This window comes from Sphaeramia orbicularis, chromosome 17 (genome assembly GCF_902148855.1).
Source record: "Sphaeramia orbicularis chromosome 17, fSphaOr1.1, whole genome shotgun sequence".
Classification (NCBI taxonomy): domain Eukaryota; kingdom Metazoa; phylum Chordata; class Actinopteri; order Kurtiformes; family Apogonidae; genus Sphaeramia; species Sphaeramia orbicularis.
Genome location: NC_043973.1, coordinates 41343403 through 41363631, shown reverse-complemented (window position 1 = coordinate 41363631; position 20229 = coordinate 41343403). Strand labels below are relative to the sequence as shown.

Sequence of the window (20229 nt, the reverse complement as noted above, 5' to 3'; positions counted from 1 at the left end):
TGCTATATTAAAAGTTTTCTCATAAATGTGCTTCATTTGTGATCATTCCAAGACTTTCAAACAGGTTAACCAATTTTTTATATGATTACCTTCCTAAAATAATCATCTAAGTTATTAAAATAACAACATATCAGCACTGCTATTGGTTAAATAATCGTTTTACATATTGGTTTTGAACAAGATTTTTGCAAGTGGTGCATCCTTGTCAGTTTTAAGAAATCTTGAACCTGTTTAACTGTAAAACTATATGCTTACTTTCTCTCTTTTTTTTTTTTTTTTTTTTTTTTTTTTTTTTTTTTTAACATTTATTTCCACTAGTACTTGCTAATGTGCAATTGTTTTTCACTGCTTTTTTTGGTGTAGCTATTGTTATTATTATTTTCTTTCCTTTTTTTTCCCTTGTAATATTTCTTATGTGTGTACATTCCATTCTGTGCTGCTACTGGAACAGTAATTTCCTCAGGGCTCTACACAAGGGATCAATAAATTCTATTCTATTCTATTCTATTCTATTCTATTCTATTCTATCCATTACATAATGAGAAACTATATTAATGACAGTCCTTTACTGCAAGGCAAAAAAAAAAGAAACATAGGTTTTTTTTCAGTTTTTTCAAGTTGTAAATGTTATGTTCATGCCAATTTGTGTTTTAGTAAAAAAAAAAATCATCATGCCAGTTTTAATGAAAATTTGACTTGATATACGATTTTTTTTCCCTCTCTACATAAGTGTTGTAAATCCATTCTCCTTGGATTAATCATTCATTTAGTGATGTCAGACAGGGCATTTACACAAAGTAGATGAGTGGTCATTTAAAGGGAATGTGTCTGCTGGTAGTTATGTAAACTCCTGTTTTGTTTTGTTTTTTTGTTTGTTTGTTTGTGTTTTTTATCATGGCTGCTGATGTTCTCTTCTGATAATCACCGGCTGAGGTCAAAGATTATTTATTTACGTTCACATCACTGGGTGTAAGAACAGTGTGAACACAGCGCACAGGAATCCGTGGGCAGCGTCTGTCGTGTCCTGCCTCTGCGTGTGTCACCGTGTGCGTCAAAAGCAGCGTCAGCGGACAAACGAAGATAAAGGAAGCGAAGCGAGATAGTTCACCCCTCCTCCCTTCAGCCCTGTTCCAACCTGGAGGACAAAGCGTCTGTGTGGGTGGAAACGTGAGAAACATGATGGGTGGAGGCAGATACGTGGGGTTTTAGTGAGAGCACAATTACAGCCAAATTAAGGGGATTTCTAAACAACATTACGTAAACAGAGCTACAGTGGTGTGCAAAAATATTAGAACACTTATCAAATCTTTAGAAACTGGTGGTTTATTTTTTTCCCAGAGCCTGAATTTCACTTTTTTGCCATTGCAAAAGGTACAGGCAAAGGTACTGAGAACATCTCACCTACAAATTTAACAGTCCAGTGCTTTTTATTTGTTTATTTATTTTCACATTTTACTCTAATATTTTGTGTGCCTGCCCCCCCAGCAACAATCTAAGGAAACTCTAAGGAAACTCTCTGGAATGAGCTTCTGAGAACGTGGAATGACATTGGAGTTGAAACTCTCAGAAAATACATCAACACAATGCCAGAAGGATGCGCTGCTGTGATTTGTTGACATCATCATAAAGAAGCTGTATACCAAGTTTGAAGTCAATCGGAATTGTAGTGTCGGAGAAGAAGACGATTGAAATTTTTGTAACGGACGATGGACGACAGACGACAACAACAGACAACGACGACAGACGACGATGACAGACGACGACGACAGACGACGACGACAGACATTGCATGACAACAATAGCTTATGGCCTGTCAGCCGGTAAGCTAAAAATGGGTTGAATAATTAAATATTTATGATAATTTATATCACTTACTATCACTTTGAGTTTATATTAATTGATCTGAATTAATATGGCTATGGGATAGCGCACAGAGCCCGAGGAGGGAAGGACACCATCAGCCCCCCCACACGACCTCTAGCAACCTCGTTTTCATTTTCTCCCTCAGTGCGCATGTGCAGGCCATCGTCCATCCCGGAGGTGCAGTGAACCATCTCTCCTCCTCTCTGCTCTTTGGCAGATCCAGCTGAGTATCTGTGCGCTCATGTTCACACTGGTACTACTGTGTAGCTGCACATAAACACGGAGGGACTTACAATGCTTAGCTGGATACAGGACCGAGGATAAGACGCACAACTTCCACTCCAATTCAGCCTCTGGATATTATGCTGCTTTTCACTTACACGGTGAGTAAATGATGGGGAATCACTGTAGTGAATGGTTTAGTCCGTTATTAGTCTAAATATGTATGTTTTTACCAGTAGAATGTCATTAATGTAAAGTTTTAGAGCTTAGAATGTGCGTAAAATTACTGTAAAAAATGGAATATGTGTTAAAATAAATCACATTTTCACACTAACATGGAGACAGTTCAGAAGAAAATGTAGAGAAACTAAAAAAAAAAAAAAAAAAAAAACACTCATAGGGAAGTTTTGCTGAGGTTTAATAAGTTTTAAATAAGAAAAGCGAGCCGTGCTGTGCCGAACCGGACCACACTGGACCTGGGGAACAGCGTTGTCATGGTGGTTGACGTGATCTCCGTGGGTCTCCGAGTGGGGTGAAGAGGTCAGCCCCTAATGACTGTTATTATGCCAAACAGGAAACGACTCCTGCAGTCAACCAATGAAAACTCAGTGTGACATCCGTGAAACATTCCTGCGGGGATTTAAAGCCGACCAGTGCGTTCTGTGCGCGTTCTGTGCGTCACTTGTGCGATAAGAGCGACATCTCATATCACACCGCGTAAAGATACAGATCAAGATACAGCACGATCTGTGTAAACTCACTGAATACATAGTTGACATGAGATAAACACCTCTTTAACTGCAGACGTGATACATTAAAGGTCGAAAGATTTTTTTTTTTTTTTTTTTTTTTTTTTTTAAGGATAACGTGTAAAAGGAAAAAGCTTAACGAATTTATGAGACACTGTAACGGTTAAACGATGCAATAAAAGTAATAAACACCTAAATCAATAAATCAGTAAAGATAGAACTGAACACACTGGTCTATGAGTAAAAACCTGCAGAATAAAAGTAATGAAACTTTACCTAGTTTGAGTTATTAATGAAGACAAATTATGCTGGTTGGCTGTAGTTTCCAAGATACAGTTTGGGTCAAAATGTAAAATTGTGAGAATTAATGTGAAAATCCAATCCAACTTTATTTGTGAAGCACTTTACAACAACCACAGTGGACCAAAGTGCTGTACAGAAAAATAAATAAAAAAAAAAAACAAAATAACAGAGTAAAATACAAGAATAGATTACTATATATGAAAAAAAAAAAAAAAAAAAAAAAAAAAAAAAAAAAAAAATATAAATATATATATATATATATATATATATATATATATATATATATATATATAATTTAAAAAATGAGTAAAAGATTAAATACAAGAATAGATTAAACACATAAAAAGCTGTATAATTAAAAACAACAACAAATAAGAACAATAAACCAATACCAAATGGATTTTACTTCAAAGGAATGTTACCCGATCTACTTAATAACACTGTCTGTACATTACAATCCATACACTTTACAGGTTCTTTATACTGGAACATTTATAAACCTATTGTATAAATGCACAATACCACATTATAATACTGTATATGCACCACATCTGCAATACTGCAAATTGTTTCTTTTATATAAACATTTAAATTTTTAAATAATACATATATACATTTTTATCATATGTGCTGCATGTGTTTTTTTCTATTTTACTATTGGCTGCAGGTACAAAAATACATTTCACTGTGTACTGTGCTATGTATAACTGTGCATGTGACGAATAAACTTTTACAGGTTTATTTAGAATAGAATAGAATAGAATAGAATAGAATAGAATAGAATTCTAAGACAGGAAATTATGTGTATAGCACTTAATCATATACATTGAAAACATCCATAAACCACCACTTTCATCTTCATAATTTCATATAAACACATTTAATCTCCGAAGCAGATCATTTCTAAAACAAAGACCAGAAAAAACAGTCTGAAAGTAAAAAATCCAGAGCTGTAAATGTTTTTCTACTTATTCATATTTGACTCAGTGTCTCTAGAAACAGAGTGATTCACTACCAAGTTGCCAAATGTCAGAGTAAGAATAATACGAAGTATGTAAATTCAATAATTTTACAAGAAAGAAGAACAAGTGTTCTGTGGAAGTACGGGATACATGTTGACCTGAACACAGTCATGAAAGTCCTCAGATATAATAAGATGGAAATGATGAAATAGATGCAGAAAGATGAAAACAATGAAAAAGACAATAACTGTAAAAGAAAGAACGAGATCCAAACAACATGAGACAAAAAAGACACTGAAAATCTAATCAGACAAATATAGTGTAAAGATAAAAGTCACGTAAAAGAGGCAGTGAGATGAAAACAATGAAAAAAAAACCACACAGTAAGAGACAAATTTATGTCAATGATGCAAGATTAGAATAATATGAAAGATGAGACAAAAACATGAAGGTAAAAAAGTATAAGTGACAAAAATTTCATAAAAGATGCACAGAGAGAAAAGCATAAAAGAAAAAAGATTTTTTTTTAAAAATCTAATGAGACAAAAACAGTGTTTAAGACAAAACTCATGTAAAAGTCATGAAATGAAAATGATGTAAAAGATGAAACATGATGAACACGACAGATGCAATTAAACAAAAACAACTTAAAAGACATAATTCATGACATAACTTTAGAAATTTGGGTCCTGACAAGGCTCAACATTTATGTTTTGGGTCTTGAGATGAAAAAATGTAGTATCCACTGGGTCATTTTTATAAACAGAAGTGATCGATGGCTCATATCAGGGTTTTGGACTAATATTAAAGACTATGATGGAGAAAAAACAGCTGCAAAATTAGAAAATTACACCTTGAACCATGCAGAGTTTTGACATTTAGTTCGATATTTGTGTATGGAATGATTTACTGGTTTAGATATTTATTACTTTGACTTTTGACTGAATTCAACAGTTTCTAATGGAGTCAAAAATACAGCTTTGTTGAATGTTTTTGATATTGGCCAGTTCTATAGTACTTTAAAAACATACCATCAGTCGGTCTTTAGTTCCGTCCTTTTCAATAGAACCTTGATTTTTAGAATAAATACAGAATAAAAAGTGAATATAGACAAAAACAAACAAATTGTAGCAGCAGGAAAAATGAATACAGGCCAAAAATAAGGTTCTCACACTGGTAAATAATGAAACCCTGTCTTCAAATGTGTGGTTTGTGTCAAAACAACCAACAGACTCTTATGTGAAAGGAGGTTTTTCTGTGGTCACATGGCCCTGCCCTGTCTCTGTGTCTTTTCCACCGGTGTAACTAAATACTCCTACTTTCTTTTTCTAACACGTTACACTGCCACATTAATACAGCCGAACCCCCTCCTGCTCCACGTGCACGCGCTCGTGCACTTTGTACTTCTGCTGCTTTGAGCCTCTACATTATTGATGCCGTCTCAGTGGATACAGTCATGTAATGTGTTTCTGCTCTGTCAGATATCTAATGTAATAATGTCATACAGACGGGGTTGCGCTTCGTCCGTCAATACAAACGCCGTCATTTTTACTAGGAATGTTAAAACACACGCAGGGGTTTTCTTTAGTGGAGAGAATTCCTGCAGCCGCCTTTGCAGCAGTGGGTTTTCACTGTGTAAACAGTGTAATGGCACAAGAGGCTGTCTCTTGTTTCACCTCTTATTTGCTGATGGATCCAGGAAGTTGCTCAGTCTGAGTGCAGACACATGCAGCCTCACTGGTTGGTGGGAGGATTTGCTTACTACAGACAATCAGAAGCCCCTTGTGTTGTCCACCATGAATGACTGTGTGTGAGTCCTGTTACTGGCAGCAGCTCCTGCAGAAACACACCAGGAAAATGCTCAATGTGGCTTTTCCTCAAGCAGCAAAGTCACTGTTGAATAGGGGTGTGTATTGGCGAGAATCTGGTGATACGATACAAATCACAATACTAGGACCATGATACGATATATCGTGACACTGTTAAAAAGGCAATTTTTTTAAAAAAAGATTATTTCCGGGAAGGATTGAATTATACCAGAAATATGTACAAATACTAAACACATTTTTATGTGATCAGAACAGGATCTAATGCAATATCACAACATTTTTCTAATTCTCCTATAGTTTCCCAAGGAACTAACATATCTGCCTCTCAGACAGTAAAAAGTGCTTTTAGGATGCGTCAAATAACCGTTATTTAATAAAACAGCGTTAAATAATAATAAATAAGATAGAAACAATAAAGAAAACCAAAAAACCAAAATCAACCTCTGCCATATCTGCATTTCAATAAATACCTAAAAATATTGATACAGTACTTTTTAATATCGATACAGTATTGTGAAATGAAATATCGCAATATATTGCAGAACTGATATTTTCTAACACCCTACTGTTTAACCCAGTGGTTCCCAACCTTTTTTGGCTCATGACCCTATTTTAAAATCACACATTTCTGCTGACCCCAGACTAGGGCCGTATGATATTGGAAAAAAGTGACACTGCAATTTTTTTTAACCCTGCAATATATATTGTGATATTAAAAAATACTCAGGAGGATATAATAATAATGGACTAGGTTTCTATAGCACTTTTTTAGGCACCCAACGTGCTTTACATTATTGTATTCATTCGCTCTCACATTCACACTCTGGTGGTGGTAAACTACATTTGTAGACAGAAGCGTGGCTGCAAGTTCATGCCTACCAAACATTCATGCAAATTCATACGCCAGTGTGAGTGGCACTGGAGGCAAGGAGGGTGAAGTGTCTTGCCCAAGGACACAATGGACTGACTAGGACAGAGCAGGATTCAAACCGCCAACCCTTCTGTTATTGGACGACCCAGTTTACTACCTTAGCCATGGCCTCCCCAATAATAACTATATAGGTATAATATATGTGTGGTGCCGATGTAAATGGTTAAACTAATTAGTTGTGTTTCCTCTCGTTGTGGCAACAGGTGCGTTAAAGCACTGTCGACACAGAACATGTGTTTCAGTATCATCCTTCTTGTAGCTGAAATAAATCCAGTTAACTGCCGTTGCTTTTCATTTTGGCACAGAGTCTTCATTTATGGTGATTTTCTCCTGTTTGTTGCTCATTTTTCAGTATAGTTATCAGCGACTCCCTCCAAACTGATTAAGATCGACTGTGATTGGTGGATCGCTGTGTGCAGTGTGTGTCAGGTACCCAGGTTAAAATTAGTTGAGAACATGTTGAGTTCATTTGCCTCCTACATTGCAGGAGCTGTGATGTGACTATTGTGCACGCGTACTTCGCAATGACGATGCTCAAACGATATATTGTGCAGCTCTATCACAGACATTAAAAACTGAGATATTTTTTTAATAAAATTAATGTTTTTGATCATGTCATAGTTTGCTATACTATGTTGCAAGTAAATGTTAATTTTAGATGACATTTAGACTATAAAATGCATATAATGCACCTTTTTGGTGTCTGCTTCTCAGATTCTCTTGGAGATGTCTTAGTGGGGCCAGGCGGGCAGGGAAATCTTTCCATTCTCTGTTCGGCCTGGTTTTCTGACTGCAACTGTGTCTGGGCAGGTTGAAGTGTAGTAACTCATGTGGTCACATGATTGGGTCAATCCAGATATGACCTCTCAGATTTTACATCCTGCATTTGATGTGAACTTGATTTTTATTAGGAAAAGTATGTGGTGTTTTAAATGTAATGAAATATATATTAAATCATTAAGAAATATTTTTCATTAATATATATATATATTTTTTAATCAATTGCAAGAAATTTCAGATGACCCCAAGGTTGAAAAACACTGGTTTAACCCTTTAACCCCTGAGATATTATTTTATGTAAACATGCTGCTGTGAATTTGCGTCTGTTTCAGTGTCATAAAAGCTGCTGTGAGTATGTGCTTGTGTTCCTTTTCTTCAGTGGTTTTGCTTTACTGTGTGTTTTGGGGTCAAAACAAGGAGGAATATCAGAAAAAGACAAAGAGAGGAATTGAAGTTTGACAGGTTTTTACTAAATAATGCACTCAGAATGTACATTAACAACACTGTAAGCCCAGATGAGTTGAGTTTACTTTTAAAAAATTGAGAAAAGTGATTGATTAATTAACTTTTTAAGTACATTTAACTTAAAATTTTTGAATATTTTTAGCTAAATTGACTTGGAACTTTGAACTTAATTATTTAAGTGTAATAACTATGCAAAGCAGTTGATATTACAAAAGATTTTAAGTTAAATGTACTTTAAAAGTTCATTAATCATTACTTTTTTTTTAAGGCAACCCCTTTTCTCAACTTTTTAAAGTAAACTCAGCTCATCCAGGCTTACAGTTAAGAGATTTTTTTTTTTTTTCTAAATCGGTCCAGCTGGCTTTTGAAACCTTTTTGAACTCCAAAAACTTGATAAAACAGTAAAAAAAAAAAAAAAGAAGGAAAATCACCACAACACTGGAAACAGCAGTAAAAATAAAATACAATAAAGAAAATGGTGTAAAAAAAAAAAACCCAAAAAGGTTACCCACTGCTCTGTGTTTTACCCCTCATTACACAGGCAGTGGGGGGTGCACTGAGCATGCTCAGATGTGTATGGAAAGAACAAGGTCTATTCTATCAACATGTTTTGAAATGTTTCCTATTGAGCAAACAGTTACATTTTTCCAAATAAATCATACATTCAGTTCACTCAGGGGTTAAAGGGTTAACCCAGGGCACGCTTCTTCTCTTCTTCTTTTTTTTTTTTTTAAATGGAACTCAGCCCTAATCTTGATCCTCATCTTTTATTATCATTATTAAATTATTTACAGTGAAGTGATCGTAACCACAGCTTTAACTTCTTATCACCGAGCAGATCATGTACTGAACACACATGGCTCCTAACTTACGTAATAAACTCATTCTTTACTGTCTTTGGTTGGATTCTCGCTTTTAAGTTACATGTTCCCATCCAAAAATAGCAGCCACTTGATCCGTTACACCCCCACATCCCTCGAATTATGCCATTGGCCCGTCCGTTTCCACGCATTCTTCACAAAAAAACTTGAGGAATCACTGGAATGTTAATTACTCTTGGGGGAGAAAAAGAAAAGGGCTGTTCATTTTTTTTTTTTCCTTTCTCTCTCTTCCCCAAGTGCTCAGCTGGTAGTAAGCAAAGGCAGGATATGGTTTCACGTTTATGCATTTTAAAGGCTAATCACTATCAAAATGTAATTAGACTAAACAAACTGGAAACTGGCTCGACCAGATCGCAGCCTTTAACAGGAAAGACCTTTAACTCCTGTTGTGTACGAACAGGAGGTGGATCACACAGAGCAGGAAATGCTGCCACTTTACTGGATTGTTCTCCAGTTATTTACCTGTTGCACGTGACTTATTTTTGGATTGTTTTCAATATCGCTGTTAATCTGAGGGAATACTGGACACTGTGCACTGATACCTTGAATGCACTTTTTATTTTTGCATCCCAAAAGCAAGGAATAGTTATTTTATGTGTTTACCTACTTAGAATTTCCATTAGTTTTTTATTATGCACAGAAAATAAGACATAATAGCACATTCAGAGCTGTAATGAATGGAATAACATAGGAAAAAATGATATTAACAATGATGATAATGCACATTTACTGTAGATTAGTCAGCACAGCAATAAAACCGCATTTATGCAACCTAAACTGATTTCCCTCTGAGTAACGGCTGTTTTTAATTTAATTTTGTTGCTCATTTCAACTTAACCTCCTAAGACCCAGCTCTGGGTTTTCTGTCCATTTTTGTCGGCAAGGGTTTCACAGCTTTATACAAAAAAAAAAAAAAGAAAAAAAATGTCCACCGCAAAGGACATTCCATAAATTTTTTAAAAAATATGTCTGAAAAAAAATGTTGCATCATGATTTTTCCAATATAGGCGATTATTTAATTTTAATAAAGCCAAAACTTATACTTTACTGGGTCTCAGGAGGTTAAATGTGGTGGTAAATAGTAGGATTTTCTTTAAAGTCTTCATTTTTTAGGTAAAAGGTGACATGAAACGTCCCATTAAAAGGAATTTCTGGTATGATTAAAATGTCTATCATGTGTGTGTATTGACTGAGAGTATAAATATGTACGCTTTCTTGCTGTAATGAACCTCATCCATAACAGACTGACATGCAGGGAAATATTATCAAATAGAGTACATTATAGAAAAGCACATGTACATGATAGTATTGTGGCGTCTTGGAGGAGCAGCTGGGGGAAGTTTCCCAGCATGCATTTGGGGCAAAGTAGTTTGGGATAGTTTTATGTGTTTACAGTGTTCTGGGTTTAAAAGAAGTGTTGCTCTTGTTAGATAGCAGAGTTATGGTGTGTTTCACCCTTTTTGTTAGTTGTTTTCTTGTGGAATGATTATTTTTATTGAGTTCATTTTCTTGCACTATGAGCTAAGTTGCTCCTTTGTGTCATGACTATCTCTAGTGGTGATCAAAAATATTGATGTCTGATATAACAACTGCTTGCCATAATGTCATATCACAACGAGATAGGACATTTTAGGTGAGATTAGATGACATAAATAATCTTATAAGGACACAATAAAAGGGGAGCTTTAAAAGTGAAATTACTATTTTGAAGCGTGATTGCTTCTTTTTCACATAAAAATAACGTGCAAAAGATTATTTTGGATTGCAATTCTATAATAAACATTCAAATTACTAGTGTTCAGACAGTATTTTATATGTTTGTTTGAATATTTGGGACACAGTGTCAGAAATATCATCATAATCATGTATATTTATGATCTAGTCAAGAAAAATCCCACTTGAAAATATAGAAAAAGTGGTGGATCAGTGTAAATTTCCTGGTCATTGTGTCAATTTAGTGAAATAACACATCATGTAATTAATGATAATCTTATAATGTATAGAAATGTAATTGTAGAAAAGAACATCCTTGATTGTTAATATCTTCAGTGTAATTTTTGCATTTCACAGATTCATCCTATAGGCCAGACTGGACCCCTTGGCGAGCATTTTGACACCTGTGACCTAATGTGTTTATGACAGTAATTATCTTGATGTGAATTTATAATGAATCTTTTTCATTGACTCACACACTGATGATAACATGTATTTATTGCCACATTAAGGTAAATACGTAAACCTCTTTGTGTCCATGCAGAATTAATAAGAACCGCTGCAGCCAAACAATGAGGGGGATCCTGAAGAGAAAGTTTACTGAGGTAGAAGACAGCCCCTGCTCATCCTCATCCTCTGACCCGTCCTCCCTGTCGTCCTCGTCAGACTGGGAGTCGGACGGCGAGATCAGCTCCTGTGAAAGCCCGGGCTTCACCCCACACAGCCCCTCGGCCCCCACTAGTTCACCGGGTAAGCCTCCCATCAACCCCTCTTTCAAATAATGCAAACCTCTTCCATATCTGCTCATTTTCCCATCGCTGGTTAATAGGAGTGTCTCTTATCGCTTGGCAGCAGCTCTGTTATGACTTGCAGATATGGAAACGTTAACCTGAGGGCCGTTCTAGATAATGCAACAGGATGACTTGCTGCGTCCGGTTGTGCAGAAGATCATTTGCCTGACCAATAGGATGTTGTGGAATTAATTTGAATAGCAAGGGCTCTTTAAACAAGTCATATCAAAAAGCCCCGTGCAGATATCACAGGGCTGCAGACGCCGTCGCTTACAGTGCTTGTAAAAGAAATTACACGGCTGAGTTAAACACTGTGCATTACAGCTTCAGGCCTGTTATTTTGAGGCTCTTTTCAGACTCAGAGTGTAAACAGTTCCCCAATGTGCAGCAGGATTTCTTTATAGACAGAGAGAGCAGCTGAGATGAGCTTAGTCAGCTGCTCTCAGTTGTTTACCGACTTTTGGAACTGGAGTTCAGCTTCAGTTATGTGTGAAGCTCAGACAATTTGTTGAAGCCAAACTGTTAAATCAAACAGTAACTTGACAAGTAATACACACCACTGAGCTCCGGTTAAGTGATGGAGTGTTTACAGGCCCTGGTCAACCTGGTTTTTTTTTTGTCTTTCCTGATGTGTCACTGCTGTAATGCATCTTCTGCTCAGTGTTTCCTTCTCACATTTATGTTCATGTACTAGTAAGACATAAGCATATGCATTGAAGCGCCTGTAGTGAGACACCTAGTGGCAACATAGAGAACTACAGGGTTTAAAATGAGTTGTAAGGAAAAATTAGACTAAAACTAAAACTTGCAGTGAAAAAAATACCTTTGTAAGCTGAAATAAACAGATTTAATAATAAAATGAAACAAAAAAAATATCAGCTGTGGTGATCAATGCAACACAAGCTAAAATTAAATTAAATTAAATTGCAGGTAAAGTCAGTTTCCCCCAATGTGAATGATTAATTTTGTGCAATTGGATAATAGGTTTACACAATATGATCATGTTATGCCATGCATTCTTTCATTCTATCTTTTCAGCTTCTGTAAATCAGGGCTTTTCTCATAATACCTGAAAAACTACTAGTAAAACTAAAAGTCGTCAGTTACACTAAAACATAACTCAAACTAAAACTACTTTTGCACTTGTAAAAATACCTAAAATCAAAAACCAAACTGAAAATCTCAAAAACAGAAGTTAACCATGTATAATAGTTTGCAGTGACTTCCTAATAAATTTATCTCTACATTTAACCTTTCATATGTGATAAATCTCCATTTATTGTAATATTATCCTCTGCAGTTTGCATTTTTCATGTAAAATCAGGTATTTTCCCAGATTTAGTGATTTATTTCAAATATGCAATGAAATTTAACGTATATGTAAACAAGCAAAACATAAATAATAATACAAAAATCAACAATCAAGACAATCTTTGACAGAAAAACAGCACAATAGTTTAATTTACATGCCCAAAGTGCAGCTATTTTAATCCCACCCCCTCTCCATAAAATATTATTAATACTATATATTTATCTCCCTCTTCCTTTGACATTACTCTTTTATATTTATATATCTATTCACACACATACACACACTCATACATACACATACACATACATACGTTTATACATATATACATAACATACAAGTGCACATACACGCATACAAATACACATATCATCTTTTACCTATATGTTTTATAATTGTGCTGGCAAAATATAAATAAATAACAAATACATTTATTTCACTGATCATGTAGATGTTCAGAAAAGCTCAGAGTGAATTTAAAGGTTATCATATCAAAGCAGAGAAAACTGAAGAAAAAGTGCATTTTTTAGCAAAATGTATCACTGTGTCAAAAATTACTTTCATTGATCAAACTCCATGGGTTTTAATGATGAATTAATGTTGTAGAAGATGATGGTGTTTCTATGTTCACTACGGAGCTTCCAACATCCAAATGGATGATAAGTGTTTACAATGAAAAGCTGAGAAATTGCATTTTACCTGAATTATTTGCATGCATTGGTAGGATTAAAGGTTCAGAACATATTAAACATTTTAGATCAGCAAATGCTTTTTATGCCAGTGGTTGTTTAGGTGTTTGAGGGTTCATGGACGTTTCAGTAACTCTTTCCATCCTGTTACCAGTTCGATCCATCCTGAAGAGGCCGAGGCTTGCAGGCGTTCAGAGCAACGTACGCTTTGACCTGGTGACGGTTTTCAGCTTCCAACGCTGCCAGGGCTTCACCAGCGTACCCAGCCGAGGAGGGGCCACCCTGGGCATGGTCCGGAGGCACAGCGCCCTCCAAAGGTTCACGGTGGCTGAACATGCCCTTGAGCAACGGCAACGACGCAAAGAAAGACTCCGAGACAGACTGAGAGAAGAAAGGCTTCAAGCCCTGAAACAGAAAGTGAGTAAGACTGTGTCCAAAAGATCTACAGGTGTCTGAAGGGAAACCACTGCAAATGGAAACTGATTCTACAGTTTTTGTTTCACAGTAACGTTTCAGTAATAATTCTATCAATTAAAATAAGAAATGTGTAGAAATAAATAGACTCTGGAACAGTTCCGTTCTACTTGTAATAGAGTCCCACATTGCTGCTGTAAAGTGTTATATAGTGTCATGAAGCTCAGGATCTCAGCTTTTTGATGCCATTTGAATTTTGTGGATAGCACAAAAGGTTCGGGAGTTACAGTAATTTAAATGCTGTAAACTGCAAAATGCAGTGCTGGAGAGACTGCAGTTGTTAAAGGGTTAAAACAGTGGCTCCCAACCTTTTTTGGCTTGTGACCCCATTTCTGGCGACCCCAGACATTCAGAACAGAGATATTTTTTTGCCAAAATTAATTGGTTTTTGATCATGTAATAGTTTGCTATACTATGTTGCAAATAAACGTTAATTGTAGATGACATTTAGTCTATATAATGTATATTATTATGGACGGAGGCAGTAAATCCAGGTGTAGATTACTGCACAAAGGGAGAATTTTATTTTCCTTGGTCAGGATATGTACAGTTAGTCCAGCTTGGATTTACAAGGCTGACAATTAATACTGAACAAACAAGAACTCAAACTATGAATTATGAATTATGAAAGAGCTGTAGCATCTGAAACTGACCACAATGAACATTTGACAGATAAACAGAAGCACAGTGCTTCAGTTTCAGCTTCACAGTTTGCCATGTCTTTTATGGATTGTGATTGTCTCTCTCAACTCACCATATATTTTTATTAGTATTTATAATTTTTATTTTTATCAATTACTAGAAATTTAAGGTGACCCCATTTGAATTCACAAAACAAAACAAAAAAAATACTGGGTTAAGGGTTAAATCAGTTGAGTCTTGACTGTTTTTTCTTGATTGTTTTCATTGAAGTTTTCTTTGTAAACAGGGCTGTAATTATTTTTTACACTGCAAAAATCCAAATCTTACCAAGTGTATTTTTCTCATGTCTAGTCAAAATTTTCTTGCTTGATTCAAGATTTTTTCTTTTTTTTTTTTTTGCTTTATTCAAGCAAAAAAATCTACCAATGGAACAAGTGAAAATTATCTTGGTACGATTTCTTGAAATAAGATTTTCAAGATCTATTGTCTAAAAATAAGTTCTTATATCCCACTGAAAAGTTCCTCTTTAGGTGATTATGTCTTATTTTAAGTGTGATGAGATATTTTGACGAGAAATGAGAAAAATACACTTGGTAAGATTTGGATTTTTTCCAGTGTGTAACCTACTTTATATGTGCTATACTTGTTTTTTTTCTTTCTCTACAACATACAGCATGTTGAATGTTTTACTCTACTTTACAGCAGTCTATTTACTGAATGTTTTGTGCTGGTTCCAGTTGATTTCTAGCGGTGCCATCGACCACAGAGCAGCAGACCGGCTCACAGTGGATCAGGTACCGGACCAAGACTCCCACATCCACATCAGCGATGCCGAGCTGGAGGACGGAGGTTTTCTTCAGCCGTACTCGTCCAAACAGAGACAGGCTCTGCTCCAGGCTGCGGGGGTGAAACGCATCGATAAGGAGGAGAAAAGGCAGCTTCATGCTCTTCGTCTGTCCAGAGAAGCCTGTGGATGCGACTGCCAAGGCTTCTGTGAACCAGAGAGCTGTGCATGCAGTTTGGCCGGCATCAAGTGCCAGGTATGACCAAAAAAAATACAATGAATTCAGCCTGAGACACATTATAAAGATCTGCTGGTATGTGATGTTACAGTAAATCAATCAATAGAACCACTTTACAACAGAATACAGACAAAGATGAATGTTCAAAGTATATTATTGTCTTCCTTTGGCCTGTCAGCGAATGATCACCTTCCTGCTGTTAAAATTATTTTTTTCTGATTAAATGTGCTCTTTCAAAGATTAAGAACTGTAAGACTTTGAGACAATTAAGGCATTGCTTTTATAATAATGATTTCTTTATAAAAATCGGCCCTGGCTATCGACTGAAATATTAAACATCAGTATTAATCCAGAGTTTTGTATTCGATGCATGAGAAACATTTAAAGCGTACATTCTACATGGTTATTTCTGGGATCATTAACTCCTAATTACCTTGAAATAGATTTATAGAAGAGTTAGATCTGACTCATAAAACCCTGACATTATCATGATATCACTCACAGTAGAGATTGGCTACTTAGCTTGTAGATTTTTAAAGAATAAATATCATAGTAATAGTTTAGAGAGGGAAAAGGAACAGATTTTTGTGCAAAATAAACCCCTGAAATAGTCTGAAATTGTTAGAAATGAACCATCTTTGACTTAAAAACTTAACATAAATAACAATACAACGATATTTGACGTGATTAAAATGGAAAAAGTGTGTTTTCTGGAAGAGTTAACAGGATGCAACAAGACAAGAACAATGTTTAAAACATAAAAAAAAAAGAAGACGTAACAAGATTAAAAAAAAAAAAAAAAAAAGGTAAAAGTAACAAGATGAAAAGTATGAGATAGAATTAATTTCATGAAAATGCCACAGATGTAATGAGATAAAAATGTGCATTTAAGTCAGTTAAGCAAAGTTTTGATGATGGAAGAGATAGTAAAAATGCTGATGTGGAAATTCATGGTGCATTTTTGTAAAGTTGGGTCTTTTTTATTAATTAGTTTATTTAGTTTACATCAGATGACAGATTATAGAGAAGATGCTGATTAGCATCTGTTTGAAACTTTAACTGAATATCAAAATAATGACAGAAAATCGAGGTTTTAAAAAGTTGTATATATGATTTTTCCTTTCCAGCACTAGTGGAACTACATTCTGCAGATGCTGGTTAAGTAACATATTAACCCATAAAGACCCAAATATTGACCAGTGATCAAAAATATCCACTGATCTAAACTGTTTAATACCCGTTGATCCACTAATCCTATCAATACATGTAAATAATTGGTGTAAAATGCAGTTCTTCATCTTTTCATGGTCATCAGATATGACCCATTTGGAGGTTCAGAGGCTCCATAGTTACTGTGGAAACACCGTCATCTTCTACAACATTGATTCACCAGTAAAACCCATGGAGTTGGATCAGTGGTAGTGGATGGAGATGCTCAGTTATTGATGTCTTTGCTGAAAAAGTCACTTTTTCTTCAGTTTTTTCTGTTTTGATATAATAACCTTTGAATTTACTCTGAGTTTTCATGAACATCTAAATTAAATATAAGGAATTAAATATGGTAAAATGCATTATTTTTAGGGGAAAAATGCAAAGTACAGGGAATAATATTATAATAAATGGTGATAAATCACTCAAGAAAGGTTATTATAGAGAGAAAAATTAATTTGGAACTGCCACAAAAGAACCCCAATGTCTTTATTGTTAATCTCAAGCCAAGATAATGACGAGTGATGCCTTATACATGTATTTTCCTTTATTTTCCTCATATTACCACATATTTGTTCACATTTGTTGTCAGTAGCTGATCCCAGTTGTTATTTCAGACCTTTGTCTCGATACTGTCAACAGTTTTTACAGTTAACTGAATCATCATCTCTAATTTCCTCTCTGTCTTTCACCCTCAGATGGATCGCTTTAATTTCCCGTGTGGCTGCACTAAGGACGGCTGTGGAAACACTCAGGGACGCATCGAGTTCGACTCCAGACGTGTGCGGACTCATTACATCCACACCATCATGAGACTTGACCTGGAGCGGCGTCTCCGCGATGAATCCCAGAGCGAGGAGGACCGCTCCGACCTTTCAGAGGACCTTCAACAGTACGAGGATGAAGCGTTCTCGCCGCGGAACGTACAGGACGAGAACTGCCCCTTCAGGTTCCCCTTAGAGGAGGACGAGCTCCCTCTGTCCATGCCGACCACCGCTGCTTCTTCTTCTTCTTCTTTCCACTTCATCCCAGAGCGAAGGGAGTCTGCGATGGAGGAGAACAGCTGCAGCAGCGACATGACCGATTCTTCGTGCTCTTCATCGGACTCAGGAGGATGCATCAGTGGAAACCTTCCTGAGGTCGACGGAGGGTTATCTCACGTTCTTAGCATCTCTGAAAATAATACCTACTCTCTGAGGCACATGAAAGAACCACTGATGCACAACAGCAACTCAACAACTACTGACTATATTGGACCAATGAGCGACTCCGACAACATGAGCTCAGATTATCTAGACGAGAACGCCAACCAAGCCACAGATTTTTTGGACGAAAGCACTCTGGAGGGCTTCCCCAACACCCCCTCCCCACCGTGGACTACTCCTCAGGCGGGTACATGGACCTGAGTCTGTCCTCTGATTCGGACCTGGAGTTTTTCGACAGCGACTACACATCTGGACCGCTGCACAGCTCTTTCAAAGGACACAAACACCCGGACAGTTTCCACCACCTCCAGCTGTTTAGCTCGGTTCACTTGCCTCAGTACGAGTCGAGCACCTACCTCCTGGAGTCTCTGATCGGCCTGACTGAGCCCAACACAGAGCAGGTTTATGCAGTCACCGATAATCAGCTTTTCTAAGCCACCCGCGGTACTCCTGTGACTGTATCAAATGTACACAGCACTGATTTTATCTATTTGTAAGAAAATTTCAATGTACAAAGAATGATTAAATATTTTATATGAGCTGAATATTTTTTTTTCCTGTTGCCTAAAAATAATTTGCCTTTAATGCTGTAATCTAATATATGCTTCTTTTATATGATTTTCTTATGAATCTTGATTTGCCCTTGAGTAATTTCCTCATTCCATGGCCTTAGAAAATACTGGATCTGTTCGGGAGAAGAATATGCTTTACTTTTCAACTATTCAACCACGTTACTGTTCAATGTTTAAGTCAGAAATACCTTTATTTTTTGTGGTATAAAAGGGATAATCCACGTCCTTATCTGCTGTCAGGTTGTGAATTCATAATAGTGGCTGTCTGACTTCAGTGGATTATTCCTTTCCAGCTTAACAATATGCTTAGAACATTTCTGTGCTAGTAAAATAAAACATTTTATTTATTTATTAAATGATTTCCCATTTGTTTAGTGAGTCATTTCTCTCTATTGGATTACAGTAAAGAACCAGACACTGTACAGGTATTAATTTTTATTTATATTCTTAATGCAGATAAGATTCATGAGCTTTATATTTCAGTGTTAAGAGGTGTAAGCTCATTGTAGTTTCAGGTTCAGATGTAAAGGATGTTTTCATTTGGTTCCTGCGTTTGGTTTACCTTTGTGTCTAGTGTCTAATTCAATACTTTAATCATTAACAGTATATTTCAAACTAAAGGGCTATTACTTGTTTTAATAATTTTTTGTTTTACTGTTATTTTTAGTTTTTATGGTTGTCTGAGCTGAGTTGTAGAACATTTTATCAGCAGCTGTGCTAAATAAGCATTGATTAATTAGCCCTGGCAACTTTATTTTATTAATATACTATAAAATAATATAGCATACTATTTATATTAAAAGATAATTTCTCCCTGGGGATCAATAAAGTTCACCTGCATCTGTCCTAAGATGTGGAATACTACTACTACTACTACTACTACTACTACTACTAATAATAATAATAATAATAATAATAAAAAGAAGAAGAACAAGAAGACTTGATACTTGAGAAAAAGGAAAGAAAAAAAAAAAGCATTGGATGTAAACTTATATAACTTTTATGTAGAAATATAAAGATTAGAGTGATGTGAATTATTAAGCAATAATAACCCAAAATTAAATGCTGAAATGACTTTTTTTTTTGTTATAACAGAGTGGGGAATTTATTATTTTGAGATGTCCTGATTTTTCCTCATGGCTCTCCCTAAAATATAACAAATGTACCAAAATGAGATCAAATAATTTCCTAGATTATTTTCTTGAATTCACAGAGTTTTGGGTTTTTTTTTAATTGGAACTTTAAAACATACGATACACAAACTCTTATAGAGGACATTTCAATAATGACAGGAAACAGATTCAAAAAGGTGCACATAAAGTAACACAAAATCTATGACAAGTCAACAAATGAAAGAAATAAAACAGAACCAAAAGAAAGCTGTAAATCAAGTTGTATGTATGTATGTATGTGTATATATATATATATATATATATACACACACACACACACACACATATATATACATATATATATACATATACACATACATATATATATATATACACACACACACACACACACACACACACACACACAATATATATATATATATATATATATATATATTATATATATATATATATATACATATATATAATAACAGTGGAGGAAGACT

The 20229-nt window shown here is 35.5% G+C and overlaps 1 long non-coding RNA gene and 1 pseudogene across 1 annotated transcript; one reads left to right on the top strand and one right to left on the bottom strand.

Moving 5' to 3' along the window:
• The first annotated feature begins 2064 nt into the window (after positions 1-2064).
• LOC115437811 (cysteine/serine-rich nuclear protein 1-like) lies at positions 2065-18970 on the top strand (annotated as a pseudogene).
• On the bottom strand, positions 4605-8412 carry LOC115437813 (uncharacterized). The gene is made up of 3 exons (XR_003937984.1): positions 8257-8412; positions 6954-6956; positions 4605-4633 (listed from the first exon to the last, which is right to left on the bottom strand). It is a non-coding gene; the product is annotated as an uncharacterized LOC115437813 (long non-coding RNA).
• Positions 18971-20229: the final 1259 nt, after the last annotated feature.